Raw genomic sequence first — 16422 nt, forward strand, 5'->3', positions numbered from 1 at the left:
CGTACACAATTCACTCGCATCTATATTTTTTATAATTTCATTCATAAATTTGCATCCTGCAGCATTTGATTCATTCATCCAACCCATGTACTAGGTAGCTACAGTCGTTGGCGAGAACCTGTTTGGTTTGTCGCCATTAGAACGGTCGATTTATTTCTCGCATGTGTGTTGGTCTGCTTCGCGCTACCTCCATCAATTTTAATCCGCACGGGTAACGGCAAACAGGTCTGCATTAATCGTGTATCCGTTTGCTTCCCGTATCTCGGCGGCAGAGTATGTAAGGCGGCACAGATGCAAAAGGTTATTCATTCATCAACGCGTTCGTTTCGGGCGTAATATTATGAATGAAAGCGTGCTCAAGTGTGACATGATGCGAAAAACAACTTGACACGATTCACTGGGATGGAAATTTGCGTGTACAAACTTATGGTTAGTTTTCCTTCTTGTTTACAATCCTCTCAAAATTTATCTTTGTATATTGTTCCTGGGAGTTACCTAATCATCATTATCATTATACACAGTAGCTCTCCGTTACTACTGCATCACTGGTAGACTTGGTCAACCAAATCATTTAACTCATGTTTCACCATACTAAAAAGCAAAGTCTTGGTACTACATTCCGTTCTTGAGCCTGACCTTCTGTTTCGACAGACTTCGCAACCGATTTTTAGTGTACAGGATAGTTGCAGGACAAGTGCTACGATCCTAAAGATCACTAAGAATCCTTCCTGGCTGGGATTCAAACATACGACGAGTGGTTTTAAAGACCAACACCTTGCCTTTTGAACCGGTCTGAGTTGGTATTTCTAACATCAGTTTTTTGAGCACTAGTGACATCCCAAATAACAGTTTAAGTTTTATAGCACATAATATTATAAATGACTTCCGGAGTGCCATATAACCTCAATTGTTACTTGGGATCTATGTCAAACCATGCATATCATTACCATATTTTAACACGAGCTCATTTCTCATAAACATTTGGAAATTACTCTAGCACTGTCCAGGATTTCCTACTGGCAGTGATGGTGATTGATGAAAATATTGTTGATCTAAAATGATGCATATCAACGTTGAATGTTGTATACTGAACCAATTGTCCTTGCTTATCAGGTCATTCTATTTGTAGTAGGCGATCAAATCCAAATACATAACGCGCCAAATAGAACTTTTCATTCGTCAATAAATGCTGTACTACGTGTTGTCAGAGGCAACTCAGCATTGAGTGAAGATCGGGCCAATATGGATATTTTCTCATCGCAATCGATAACTTTCGATGCTTGATGAATAAATCAAATAGCATTCGTTGCAATTTTTTTGGGCATGAAAAGGAGGATGTTTTGGCATCAATAGTACTATCCGAGGCTCTAGTACCATAAAGGCCCCTAACTATAGGTTTCAAATGCCCTTCTTATGCATTAAAGCGCCAAAACTGTCTCAATCACTTCGATTGAATTCGAAAAATATTATGAATCTCGTGCCTCACTTCTGAATGGATAAGAATCGAACATAGTGAAGCATACTCAGATTGAAAAATGATCACGCGGAATGAATGAATGGAGGGAATGCAAACAAGCGAACTTGGTTACGCATTTCATCAATGCTGATTTGTTTGCAACTTGAAAATAGGTTACCATGGAAGGTTTTCGTCTGTATACATATTCGTGCATCGAAACCATGGATTACTATCAGTTTTGATTTGGTGATGAGTGTTAATTTTGATGAAAATTGGCTTCACTGCCTACTGCTATTTGTTGCATTGCGTTGCGTGGCGAAGCACGGTGCTATTCGTAGATTGCATACTAACGATTATCATGTTGCCCATAGGTAGTTCAACTCATCTTGCTTGTGAGATAAATGATCGGGAATGAACTTTATCTCTTTTGAGTTCAGTAAACCAATAGTATGAGATTCGTCATTGCCGGCCACGACCATCTTCACCGATACTTAGGATGAGGTAGGAAATGTTGATGAAATACCTACTTAAGGAAGGCCACCGACTCAGTGACACTTCCATAAGTATTACGGAGTTGGACTGGAGGACAGGTACAGGTCTAGGATCCGCCACAAGCAGGCAATGCGACCACGAAATGAATGTTTTATATGGTGGGATGGTTAGTCTCCGAGTACACGTATACTCGGAGCAAAATAATATTTAGTTATGTTTTTCTTGTGTTTAAACTCTAGATAGCCGGCTATCGAGAGTGATTTACTTTTCCCTAAACTACAGCAATTTGAACTCTACACAGCCGGCCGTAGGAGTATTGCTAAAACTATGAGCTAGTCTGATATCTATAATCGTTTGAGAATTGGGTACTGAAACCACTGGATAAGAGCATTTTTAACAATCTCAAATCAAACCACAGTTTAGTCTTCCCATATATCGAATCATAGCACCCACGACAACAACACCCGCTAGCTGCACCTGGCTCCAACGTCTTAGAAAAAGCTTTGCTGGACCGCCGATCGCGATCTACCTTCAGATGTCCAGTGCGTGCACATATATACACACATAGTAGCATACCTGCATACATACATATGATTAGATGCATGTATACATACACATACGCACTCATACCTACGCACTTATCCTTAAAAATATATACACACATGTACACACACATATTTACACATACAGCTATACGCATTTGATAGCGAACAACAAGAAACCAATTTACAAATTAAATGTGAGCATAAACATAAGAAACCGCTCGTGTCGTGCTACTCCACTACTGACCAGAACCAATCGAGATCGCAAAAATGTTCCCTGAAACAACTTGAGGACAACCTGATGATCTGCACTGTACATTGACGCATGCATGCTGATCAATATCGACGCAGTCACAGTTCAAGATTTTAGGGAGTTGCCCCAACGCCCAGGTAGGTTGATGATTCCTTAAGGATGAACGAACAATGGTACGAAAATCGAAAACGAAAAAAGATCAGCATCCCTCAACACCGCGCGCTAGATTACTATGAAAATCAATCAGCTTATGTAGCATATTGTTTGTCCAGGATTTCCTACTGCTATTTGTTCCGAATAAGTTTATAAGTTTGTTTACATTAATGGTATTTGCCATCACGTTCTCATCGCATCAAATCGTGTACATATGCCATATACCAGTTTACGATATAATACCAAAGTGATATCTGCCCATTATTTACATTCTGTTTGTATTTGTATTTGTAGACAGAACTGGGCCACTTCAAAAACCCAATATTAACACAGTTAAGTATTTCTACAAGTTATGCAAAAGTCTTGATAACTTATTCTGCATGTCTTTTTGTTTTACTTTTTTATTTAAGGTAAAGAATCTATTTTGACCCGACACTATTTGCTTAGGCATCAACGTCAATTATTCAAACTTATAAACTAATATAATAAAACTTGCCTAGAAACGGTGCAAAGCACGCATTTGAACACAACGGAAACTCGAGTACCCCAATTATCGCATTTGAGTCATTTCGTAGGACAAAGATGGCAGAGGATGCTTAAATCAACGGCTTTGAATGTGTAGGGTGGTAATGGAAAAACGGCGATAATCGGCTCATAAACATATTTCTTGTCTAAATTGGTAATGAGTGACCCCAAAACCCTCACATCATACATCTTAGTCTTAGTATTTGCAACAATAGTTGTTTTTTTTGAATTTGGGAAAATATAACCCACATTTTCAAAACGTACTCTGTTGTTTCAGCGACATTATAATTTGTGTGTCTACGTGAAAATCTTCCAGTAGATCCATAGCACCCGTATAACGATGAACGATGAAGCTCTTTCGAACACATTTGATCAAGTTGCATTGGCATAAAGCGAGCGGAATGAGCTATATTGATCACAAACAGTGGCGGATCCAGGGGGAGGGTCCTGGGGGCCCGGACTCCCTCCGATTTTTTTTGACTTGTTAAGTAATTTTAAAATAATTTCTATTTTAAATTCGTTCTAAGCTCAAAATAATTCTAAATCAGATTTAACCACTAAGACTTACTTAAGGTTATTAGATATTACGTATTGTACACTGAACATTTCAAAATCGAAATTTCAGACCCCCTCCCAAATTTTTTTCTGGATCCGCCCCTGATCACAAATGACCTTCCGGAATATCTAAAACATCCGTCAATTCATGCACTTTGTCATATAGCTCTGAGTTGCTTTCGAAAACATATAAGGAAATATCATTCGGGTAACTTTTTCATAGGCTATGTATTTTTCGAGAATTAGAAAACGAAAAACTTTGTTTTTAATTTGCATTCTTTGACTTTATTGACATATTACAAACCCAAGATTCTATTTTTGGCTATGATGTCTTCTATTCGGTTCTTAAAATTTTTTCAAATATATTTTTATACTTAAATACTTGTTTTGATCCCTTCAGTTAATTTCAAAAGTTTTGAATGAAAAATCCTTTCCTTATAGAAAATATTCCGTGATTAATAAATTTGCATTAAATGATCTAATGTTTTATCAAATTTTGTATGGCCATTTCTACTCGTCTACCAATAGCCATTAAAGTACTCATATATCATCTTATTCCTTATGAAGATGAAGAAGTGAAATGATTTTACATAAATCGGAACATTAGAATAGTTGTTACTAAAATTTGCACGACATTGAACGCAATCATTAATGTTGGGGACACTTGACCAAGATTTTATGGGGAGACTTGACCAAGTGGCAATAAGCTGAAGAAAGATACAAATTTCCTGACATTTACTACGCTTTGTTATCTATTGTTAATGTTAATCACGCCACAAAAAAAATCCCACTTCAAACATGAGTCAATATATTTTAGTATTAGCTAATAAACTTAGCAGTAATATAGGGTGGGTGCTCCTATAGTTGAAGTGTACCAATAGTTGCAGTAGTGGGTTGTACAACTAACTAAGGTACCAACCATCAACAAATATTTTTTATGGATTCATCACACATCAATTGTGCGACAATAACATTGTTATCCTTGAAATTTGTTCAAATAACTATTGATTGATTTTCATCGAATTTTGAGCTCCCTTGCACTTATAGTTGATCTAATGTACCTATAGTTGCAAGTCCCATAAGAAATCAATGGGATTTGCAACAATAGGAACCGAAATTAGCGATTGCACCACTATTCGTACATGTGTTCCTATAGCGGTACAATCGGTTTTGAATACATAAATTGCTTATTAAACCAATTTATATATTTTCTATTAAGTAGGGATTGAAAGCTTTCGTTTAGTGTATTAACATTGCCCATAGATCTATAAAACGATTTTTAGCAAAAATTTTCCTTAAGTATGCGACTATTGGTACATCCACACTAAATAATTTCTTGACGCAGTGGGGAGACTTGCCCAAAAAAAAACGATCACTGAAAAACTTTTATAACTTTCGAAAAATTAAATTAAAAATTCTACAAAAAATCATGAACACGCACAATAACTATGCGCATAGGATCACAATGACGTTTAAGGGATTGAAGGCTTTTTAGAGATTTATGTAGGTTTAACTGAAAACCTGGTCAAGTCTCCCCATCCCCATGTTCCCCTACATATAGATCTGGCTAAATTAGGTGTCTTAAAACTGTGAAATCCGGGTCAATTTGACTAGTTTCCACCTTTTCGTACCTTTTTTGTAAAGCTCTTCACGAATGTCCGAAAATTCCTTTGAGAATCGTTGCTATTCATGAAAGAGAAAAAGTCAAGAAATTTCAAACTTAAATGGTTATAGTATTTTAAAAGTTCATTTTGGGTCATTTTGACCTCAACACCTAAAGAAGGTTAAAATAATTATTCAAGGAATATTGAAGGAGTGGTGGATTTGATAAATCCAAGCTGTTTCAAAGTGGAAGAATATATTTCTGTGAAAAATGCTACGATGGGAAGAGGTTTCGAAATCTATGTTATTTGCGTAACACCCCTTATTGAAAAGAATTGTTTTTCGTATGTTCTAATGCTTCATCGTTCAATAACACTAGTTTACAAAATAAAAATAAAAATCTGAACTGCAATATGTGACCTCCATTTTCTGTGTAAACTTTTGTCCTGAATGTCCAAAAAATTTACAGTACACACCTAGAAAAAATCGTGTAAATTTGCGTCTCCTGACCATGACACACACGAGCATCAAAAACGACATAGTTTTACGTTTGATTTTTATTTTACATGTCGTTGAATTTTGTGAGTCACGTAATTTTACTCCACATATGGCGTTTGCTTAAAATGTTGAAGGGTGTAATTTTTAAGGCAATGCGCGTGTAAAGTATATATTTCATGTAAAATTAAACAGAACACGGTTATATTTCGTCATTTCGTCAACTACGGTTTGTTAGATTGTAGCAAGTTTGGAAATACGTCGACAATAAAATTCAGATTTTTTTGGTGTGTAGAACAGTTTTCGAATTAGAGTAAAAAAGTGAATTTCACCTTTATGGGGGGCGTCTGGTGTAAAGTGCTCAAACCGAAAGTTATTTTGATTTATGATTTTAAAAGCAACAATTGATCTCTTTTTAATGTTAAAATTTATTTATAAATTCAATGTGTACGAAAAAAATGTTTTCAGTCGCGCAGAGCCACACATACGAGCGTTCCAGGAACAGATGTCCAACTATTTCCACGTCGAGGAGCGCCGCGGCGAACACGATAACTCTTGATAAAATTGTCTGAAACAAGAAAATCAATAAGATTTCTGACGCTTAGACTTATAGTTAATCGATGATCAAAAAAAAAAAATTAAAGAAAGTACCAGTTTCGGAAAATGGCTTTATGAAAACCGAAAAATTTCATATTTTACTATAAAATTCGCTCACTTTTCTTCAATCATAGGGAGGAAAATGTTTTTATTCAGTTTTCTATGGTTCATCGACAGGCTACACATATTGTGCATTCTCATAAAAAAATCAAACCAATTCGTTGATTAGTTTTTGAGTTATCAGTTTCACCAATTTGAAAAACGCGGTTCGAGAAAAATACTATTAAAAGGTGTCCCACATAAAATTGCATCACGGAAAAACGCTGTATATAATGCATTGGGTATTTTCTCTTAAAAATTTAGAGTGTCTTGTAAACATTGTTTGAAGTTTAGAGTGTATTGTTTACACTGTATTTTTATCGCAGTCAGTTTTTTGAAAATTGTTGCCGATAGGTTGAAATCTGCGTGTGTTACACCAAATACGCGCGAGAAATGCATGGCTGTTTAAAATAAAAGAAGTTCAGCGTTGCCACCGAGATTGCGGGAGACTATTCTAGAGGTTCAATACTAACAATTAAGCGTACAAAAAAGAAGTCGATTCTACATTCCCACTATACCAGACGCCCCCCCCCCCCACCCTTAAAGAAAAAAGTACATTTAGTAAAAACCCTATATCTTCAGTTAAAGAGCTTCAACATGAAATATATTTATGTTTAAATATAAAGGTAAAATCATGTACTTTCAATCGTTCGAAAATTTGATTTTGATGCGATTAATGGTTCTGACGTTATTTACGAGTTTGTTGAATTTTTTCTCAATCTTTTCTCATTTTTTAAAGAAAATTGAGCGTTTGGTCAAGGATTTGGGGCAAAATAAAGCAATTAGTAAAATTATATTTAGATTGGACCTTATAGCTCGCTAATAACAAATGAAAATTAGCCCTTGATAGCTTAAAGCGGATGAAAATTGTGCAAATTGTTAAATTTTCTGAGAAATGAGACTTTTTGAGTTTCTCTGGCTTTAGCTATTGAACCGTCTTAAACCCATTTTTCTCTAGGGCTTATTTCATAAAATGTTAGGGATTCTCTGTTAGAACTCTGTTGAACAAATAAAATGAATAATTTGAGAATTTGATCTGGGGTAATATCCCTTGTAACAATTAAAGGGTTTTATGGTAGTTTTATAGCCACTCATAAAACTTAGATTGGACTTGTAGCGGGCTATAAAACTTCAATTGTTACCTGGGATACGACCTCATTAATCCAAATGATTCCAGCCTTCTGATAATAATAATTTTATCGAATAATTAGCATGCAATACTGCATTTAATACTTACATGTGTCATACAGAAAATAACTTTCTTCTGATACAAAATTCTTTGAGAATTTATCCCCATGAGTCAAAGTTCAAATCTTGAAACTCTATAGGTGCTCAACTATGTTTTGTTGAATGGTTATACAAACTTTACGAATCCCTATGGATATGTGATACTACATACCAATACATACGTCAATTATTGTATAACTAATAATTTATTTTCCCTACTAGGACAACTGCTTCGATGGATGTTCCTGAAAACTTGGTGGATTTGAGCACATTTTTTATCACTCCTGACATGATTGCTGTCGCTGCGAACAGGTTGAAAAAATTCGGGACCGTTTATGGTCGTTGTGCTGCTTCCTTAGCCGAACCTTTAGGCAGTATTTTCAACAAATCGTTTGAGCAAGGAATTTGATTTGAAGGAATCGTTCATGTTCCCGCTTTACAAAAGCGGTGACCGTCGAAATGTGAGGAACTACCGTGGTTTAACTAGCTTATCGGCAGCATCCAAGATATTTGAAATAGATGTGAGCACCGTTGTATTTTCGCGTTACAAAAGCTACAGCTCTACCGACCAACATGGATTTATGCCAGGATGATCCGTAAATACTAACCTTTTGGATTTCACGTCAACTTGCATATCGCAGATGGAGGAAAAGGCACAAATTGATGCAGTGTACACCGACTTAAAAGCAGCATTTTACCGAATCGACCATCGAATACTTTTAAAGAAATGTCCAGGTTGGGTGCGTCGCGCAATTTTGTTAAATGGCTGAGTTCTTACTTACGTAATAGAGTTCTACGTGTGCACGAAAAAATCTGGGGTCTTACAGGGCAGCAACATGGGGCCACTACTGTTTGTGCTATTCTTCAACGACGCAACTTTCCTTTTTGGTTTTAGATGCAAACTGGTTTACGCTGATGACCTGAAGTTGTACCTCGTAGTCCGCAATATCGACGACTACGTTCGGCTTCAAGAGCTTCTGGATACATTTGTCGGCTGGTGTCATAGAAATTGGCTAATTGTTAACATCGCTAAATGTCAGATTATAACTTTCCACCGCATAGTCAATCCTATACTTTACGACTATCAGATCGAGGGGCAAAGGCTCAATAGAGTTGATCACGTCAGCGACCTTGACGCCATATTGGATGCTAAGCTAACCTTCAATCTGCACCGCTCAGCATTAATCTCGAAAGCTACTCGACAACTCGGGTTTATTTCCAAAATCGGCCGGGGCTTTAAGGATCCGCACAGCTTGAAGGCGTTATACTGTTCGTTGGTTCACCCACTACTCGAAAATGCCAGTCTGATTTGGAGTCCTCATCAGCTTGTTTGGAATCTACGAATTAAACGTGTGCAGAAAAGATTTGTTCGGCTCGCTCTACGAGACCTTTTCTGGCGGAGTCCTTTGGATGTACCACCGTACCCAGATCGATGCCGTCTGATCGGACTCGACCCATTAGAGCGACGCAGAAAAATTCAGCAAGCAACCAGTGTTTCTGGCGATAGTGATCAACGCTGAAATCGGCTTTCCAAAGATTCTATCGCTTATTAACTTCCGCGCTTCGCAACGACCGCTTCACTGGCTTGCTTCAACCAAGGTTTGATCGCACGTTGTGTTGATTCAACGAACCGATATCAGCATGTATGCGAAATTTCGCCACAGTTGAGGATCTGTTCGGCTTTGGAGAACCGACACACAAATTCGCGCAGAAAATATCGCGATCTTTGTTATTATAATTAGATTTTCGTTTATTCATTAAGACTGTGTTGTCAGATGAATTAATTAAATAAATAAATAAATAAATAAATAAACTATTTGAATACGTATTTTGAAATTGTGTAGGAAATCGAACACGGTTTATTTTAGGTTTAAAACTTCAAGATCTGAACTTCAGAATTAATTGAAGAACGTAGAATATTTACACTTAGATATCTTACGCAATGTATTCTAGTATATTGAGGTTTTGTGGGCAAGGGCAGTAAAATCGGTACGCCGTAGAATCCTATATGCATCCAATATACTTTCTAAATACAAACTTCTAGACGTCTTAATAACGTAAAATAAATTGTTAGTAGAACAAAACGTGGCGAGAAAGGAAGAGAAGTCACCATTTGTGAAACTAGTGCGAACATTTAACATGTTGCGCCGTCATAAGCTTACAATATGTATAACAGGGCATTGTGGAGTGACCCAACAAACTCAAAATTTACCATTCCATAAAAAATTAATAACTTTCGCAATTTTCATTCAATCTAAAATGATAATGGCTCTTTTTCATTGGTTTTTAGCAGGCTAAATTCCACTAAAAATATAATTTTTGGAATTTCTTTATCTTGTCTAAAATCTTGACCAAACATTTATATATCTTTAAAAATCAGAAAAAATAAGGAAAAACAGCAACAAACTCGTAACAAACGATAGAACCATTAGTCACAATAAAACAAAATGTTCAGACGATCTAAAGTACATTAATTCACTTTTAATTTATGATAATTATATTTCGTATCGATGCACTATGGCCGAAAATATATAGATTTTATTCAACATACTTTTTATTTAAAGATCAAATTCATTTTTTTAGTCTAACTCAAAAACTGTTCTACACTGAATTTTTTTAGCATCATTTTCGAAATCAGCACAAAATTTTACATTGAAAATAAACACCAGCTTTTTGAGTTCAAAAATGGTGTAAACTAGTGTAATTCTAACTAGCTGCGATATTCTGCACATGCAGAACTCAGGGGAAACCAATACTTGTAAACATGTACATATTCCAATTTTTTCCACTCTGAACAATCAATCGATAACGCTCAACTTACATACACCGAACACGTTGAATGAAAATGAAAATGCATTAAGCGCCAATGATGCATCGTATATGACTAAAACTCTACTTCCGCTTGATACTCATCGAAAAGTATCGGCATTCCTCTCGTGTAACCCGTTCATTTCTTGTTTTCTTTCCCAATGACGACGGAGGCGCGATAACAGTACACGTTGGATTTCAGGTTTAATCATTCAATCCGAGTGCACTGCACATCCGTTCGGAAACGCGCGTGATGTGTCGCTTAAGGAACTGAATTATGACTCATAAAATTTATGAATGATTAAAGTACCGCCGCTTTGATTCACTGAATGGATCACTTATTGGTTTAAACGTTGACGATTTAACTAGAATTTTACCGAATATAGAATTTGATATCATCATATTGCACATCGTTTTTGTTGCGTTGCGTTGCGAAGCACGGTGCTATTCGTAGATTGCATACTAACGATTATCATGTTGCTTATAGGTAGTTCAACTCATCTTGCTTGTGAGATAAATGATCGGGAATGAACTTTATCTCTTTTGAGTTCAGTAAACCAATAGTATGAGAATCGTCATTGCCGGCCACGACCATCTTCACCGATACTTAGGATGAGGTAGGAAATGTTGATGTAATACCTACTTAAAGAAGGCCACCGACACAGCGACGCTTCCATAGGTATTACGGAGTTGGACTGGAGGACAGGTACAGGTCTAGGATTCGCCACAAGCAGGCAATGCGACCACGAAATGAATGTTTTATATGATGGGATGGTTAGTCTCCGAGTACACGTAGTAGGGAGTATTGCTAAAACTATGAGCTAGTCTGATATCTATAATCGTTTGAGAATTGGGTACTGGAACCACTGGATAAGAGTATTTATAACAATCTCAAATCAAACCACAATTTAGTCTTCCCATATATCGAATCATAGCACCCACGACAACAACACCCGTTAGCTGCACCTGGCTCTAACGTCTTAGAAAAAGCTTTGCTGGACCGCCGATCGCGATCTACCTTCAGATGTACAGTGCGTGCACATATATACACACATAGTAGCATACCTGTATACTACCCATGATCCCATAGTTGTCCCGTTTTCTATGGGATTTCCTATCTTTATGGGACTGATATGCGATCATGGGCAGTATACATACATATGAATAGATGCATGTATACATACACGTACGCATTCATTCCTATGCACTTATCCTTAAAAATATATACACACATGTACACACACATATATACACACATATAGCCATACGCATTTGATAGCGAACGACAAGAAACCAATTTACAAATTAAATGTGAGCATAAACATAAGAAACCGCTTGTGTCTTGCTACTTCACTACTGACCAGAACCAATCGAGATTGCAAAAATGTTCCCTGAAACAACTTGAGGACAACCTGCTGATCTGCACTATACACTGATACATGCATACTGATCAATATCGACGCAGTCACAGTCCAAGATTTTAGGGAGTTGCCCAAACGCCCAGCTAGGTTGTTGATTCCTTAAGGATGAACGAACAATGGTACGAAAATCGAAAACGAAAAAAGATCAGCTCTCCTCTACAGCGCGCTAGATCACTATGAAAATCAATCAGCTTATGTAGCATATTGTTGCAGTACTGTTGATTGATTGTCACGAAGTTCCCACACATGGTGCGAAAAAAAGTGTTCCCGACTCTACCACTATACTCTATTCCCTCCTAATCAACCCCTCTGCATAATTCGAACAGTGAGCATCTAGTAAATCGAGCGATTCTCCCGTTCAACAACTCACAAAGGCGAGATGGACCATGATCGGTCTTAGCCTTCTAATAGACAAACCAAAAACACCCCAAGCTTAGAACATACCCCCCCCCCACACACACACACACACAGTTAAGGACCACGCAAGCCTGGCTAAATTCTCTCCAACCTCCTTAAGGTTGGACAAAGAACTCACAAAAATCGAAAATGAGAAAAGCATTCCTCCCCCACACCGCGTGCCAGATCCCAACAAAATCAATCAGCTTATGTAGAATGTTGTTACAGTACTGCTGATGGACTTCTATGAAGATCCAACACACAGTGCGGAAAAAACCGCCCCTCCCGTCCCGGACTCCAGCCCGCTCTCTGTTCAACCTTAACCAGTTTATCATTTCACATGGGTCCCGCTTGAATAAAGTTGTGGCAAATTGGGTAATCTGTAATCAGAAAACTCATTTTTTATTATCATCGTCACGTTGGCTATGTTTAGACGAGAGAGATTTCTTTTTTTTTATAATTTGTAAAAGTTATATAACAATTTGTGTAAATTTCCAATATTTACGTTATTTTTTTTTATCTATTAGGGACCATAAACATGGAAGAAATTAACATTTTGCAAATACCTCTCGACCAAACATAGCGGTATGTTTTCTGAACAATTTGAAAAATTATTGAAATCGGACATCATATTGCACATCGTTTTTGTAAAACTGATTAAAAATTTGCATTAGTTTTACAGTTACATAAAGGGTGCTTTTATCATTTTTTAAAAATTGAAATAAAATGCGAAAATCCGTTGAAAACTATTGTTGCGTGTGTATTTTTGCGTAGTATCGGGTCTACAATTTAATGTGTTGAAATAATTTCGGATGTACATCCACCGTGACTATGTTTTGAAAATCCCTTTCGGTCGGAATTTGAACATTTTAAGGAGAAAAACTGGAGAAAAACTGGAATTTGAACATTTTATGGAGAAAAACGTGAATAACTGATTGTGGCTGTGGTAGCCTGCTGTTTGTCGTCGTAGACGAGAAAATTAACGTAACCTCATGAAAAATCCAAAAATCCAAGGACGTCAAATCGTAAGAACGAGGCAGCCAATCGACATTACCGTTTTTCCACAAGGTTCGATTGTTGCAACGGCATTATTTAGATAAAAATCCTGCGTAACAACATTTGCAACCAATCCTCAACCAGCAAGTGGTGGCAGTATCTCCAGCATTAATTTTGAAGAGAATGGACCCAGCATGCAATTTGTGTATAAACTGCACAACACATTCACTGTATTTGGATGAAATGGGGTCTCTAGGTGGTTGCTCATCACATACTGAATAGGAATTTTGGTTTATTTAATACCTCGCGGTACACCAAAAATGAGCTTCGTCTAAAAAATGGTTTTTTCAACTAATGGCGAAAAGTTTGCTTGACCGAAAAGTCATTTTTGGCTCAGTCAAAATCCAAAATTTGAAATCGTATATTTTTGGCACAATAAAATGTATAGAAAACTGAACGAATTAAAAGCAAAATTAACTTGATATTTAATACCAAGGCTTTGCATTACTTTACCAAGCTTATAATGCATGTGGATTGTTTCGGCAAAAAAAAACATTTCGAAAATGTTTGGCAGCAAAAACGAAAAGTACCCGTTATTATTTCGCAGAGATGCCACATATGTGCCTCAGAGTTAATTCACATTTGCACCTTTGGTGCACCGCATAAAGTCCGAAAAGACCTACTGCTACCGGGACTACGATTGACCCAACTGTTTGTCCAACATTTATGGAACTATCGTGTCGTGCGACAAGGCACGTTTTGGTACAAGCGCTTTTGTTCAACTTTAAAGAAACGGTATCCCATCAACTGCACTTTTTTCGCCAAAAATGAAACGCTACCGAACTTGTTCTCATTCAAGTTGAAATTTATACCATTTCCAATTTGATCTGCACTGACGATTCTCACCGTAAGCCGTACCGCATTATCAGAAGAAAGTGTGTTCCTCATAACTGCTGAGAACAACCTACCATTGCACCAACCAACGCCCGAGTAAAAAAGAGTAGTCTCTGCCCCTCGTCGTAGGAATAAATCATATAAATTGACTGTTTTGACGATTTTAATACATCTCTTTTTGGGCCTCACTTCATAATTATGATTGTTATAAAGCATTGTTGAGTTTCTTCATGGAGACGACGGTTTGGCGAGCAATTTGACAAGTGGCAAATGGAAGACTCCCTCCTCGAAAAAGAGTTCAAATCGCGTCGTCATTTGTCTGGTTGGCTTGAATTGTTACGACCTGCCCTGTTCACGATTTCAACTTTGTTCCGTGTCGGAAAGTCCGCTTATACAGTGCGGTAATTAATTGTCAATAACCATTGTTCTTCTTCTTTCGGTGCACACGTTTTTTTCATAACTCATTTCCACCCACCTCCTTCAGACACCAGTACATCGCTACTTAGCATTATGAAATTCAAGAAAAAATAATAAAATATATTTTTTTCTTTTAATTCAATTAAAAGCAATTAAATTTTATTTATGGATACCCAACGAAAATAATAATTCGATTATTCTGTTCTCCTATAAAGCTGAACAATCTGCCATACAGTTGTGGGGCGGTGGGTTGGCAGAGTGTTGGCCCGAGTCGCTACCGGGAGAAGAAACCTGCCGGTACAATGCGCTCGGAACAGAGGCAAGATAGCTCGAACCACCAGGTAGCAATTTAAGACAATTATAATGATAACCACGTATGCAGCCGAATGAATTCTACTTTAGCGAACTTGGAAAGTGTTCCAGTCAATATTGGACCAATTGCAGCGAGAAAAAATGTTGTCAAATAGACATAAATTACGGTATACTTCGGGAACACCTGTTTTCTGTACATTGGACCGGTTTCTCGTGAGCACGAGATGCCTTTTGAAACACTTTCTGTTTGGATATTACTAATGTTAATGTGGTCCAGTCACCGGATCAAACTGCTCCCTTCCACTGCCGGTATTTAGTTTTCAGGTCTCATCAAAAAAGGTGCCTACCGACAAGTCGTCACTGTTGTGCTATCTTATGACATGCGCCATTTAGCACATTTCGAGAAAAACAATATTTAAAGCTTGAAATTGAATTTCTTAAAACAATTATTTCGTAAAAGTCGATTTCCCCATGCGAAATCCCATGTAAAGTTTAAACCGTGGGCGTAAAGATAAAGTTTAACCGATCGAGCTAAGAATTTCCACAATAACTGTCAGGCCCGATGAGAGGGGGGGAGGGGCAGCCAGGACAATTGCCATGGGGCCCGGGTCGTATTTGGGGGCCCGCGTTTTTACCCGGAATAGGCGAACACGTTCGGTATTCTTAAAAGAGCAATAAAAATAGTAATAGTTATTTCTTTGTAATCATTCGCCTTATTAAATTGTTTTATGATGAGAGCGTAAATAAATTTAAACTTTATTTAATAGTTAATATTTGTTAAAACAAACGCTCTAAAGGGAGTTGTCTACTTTGTGTATAAGTTAAAAAAACGAGTTATATTGCTATAATCGACGGAATACACTATAAAATATTGAGAAGCCAACTCAAAGTATTTTCGAAGATAGCAATAAAGCACCAAACAGAAATGCGAGCGCACGGACAAACGCATTCGTCCTCTTCTACGTTCGCTTCTTTGATGGTGGTGCCGGTTGTTGGCTTTGAAACACTGGGCGCGATTGTTGTTGAGTGAATATTTGTTCCTATCAGATCCGTAGATATTAGTTTTGTAACCGTTTGTGGTTTGGCATAAAATAACGGTGTGCTGTTTACGGTTATAGTAGCCGGGCTTTTCTTAGCTGCTTTTGTACAATGTTTTCCGTGGTGCAGTGTCTTTTTGCAGAA

The 16422-nt window shown here is 37.2% G+C and overlaps 1 protein-coding gene across 1 annotated transcript in view; it reads right to left on the minus strand.

Annotated features, from left to right (window-relative positions):
- Window positions 1–16422, minus strand: part of LOC131693305 (uncharacterized) — a 128539-nt gene that overhangs the window by 48528 nt on the left and 63589 nt on the right. The window lies entirely within an intron of this gene.

Source organism: Topomyia yanbarensis, chromosome 3 (assembly GCF_030247195.1).
Source record: "Topomyia yanbarensis strain Yona2022 chromosome 3, ASM3024719v1, whole genome shotgun sequence".
NCBI classification, from domain to species: Eukaryota; Metazoa; Arthropoda; class Insecta; order Diptera; family Culicidae; genus Topomyia; species Topomyia yanbarensis.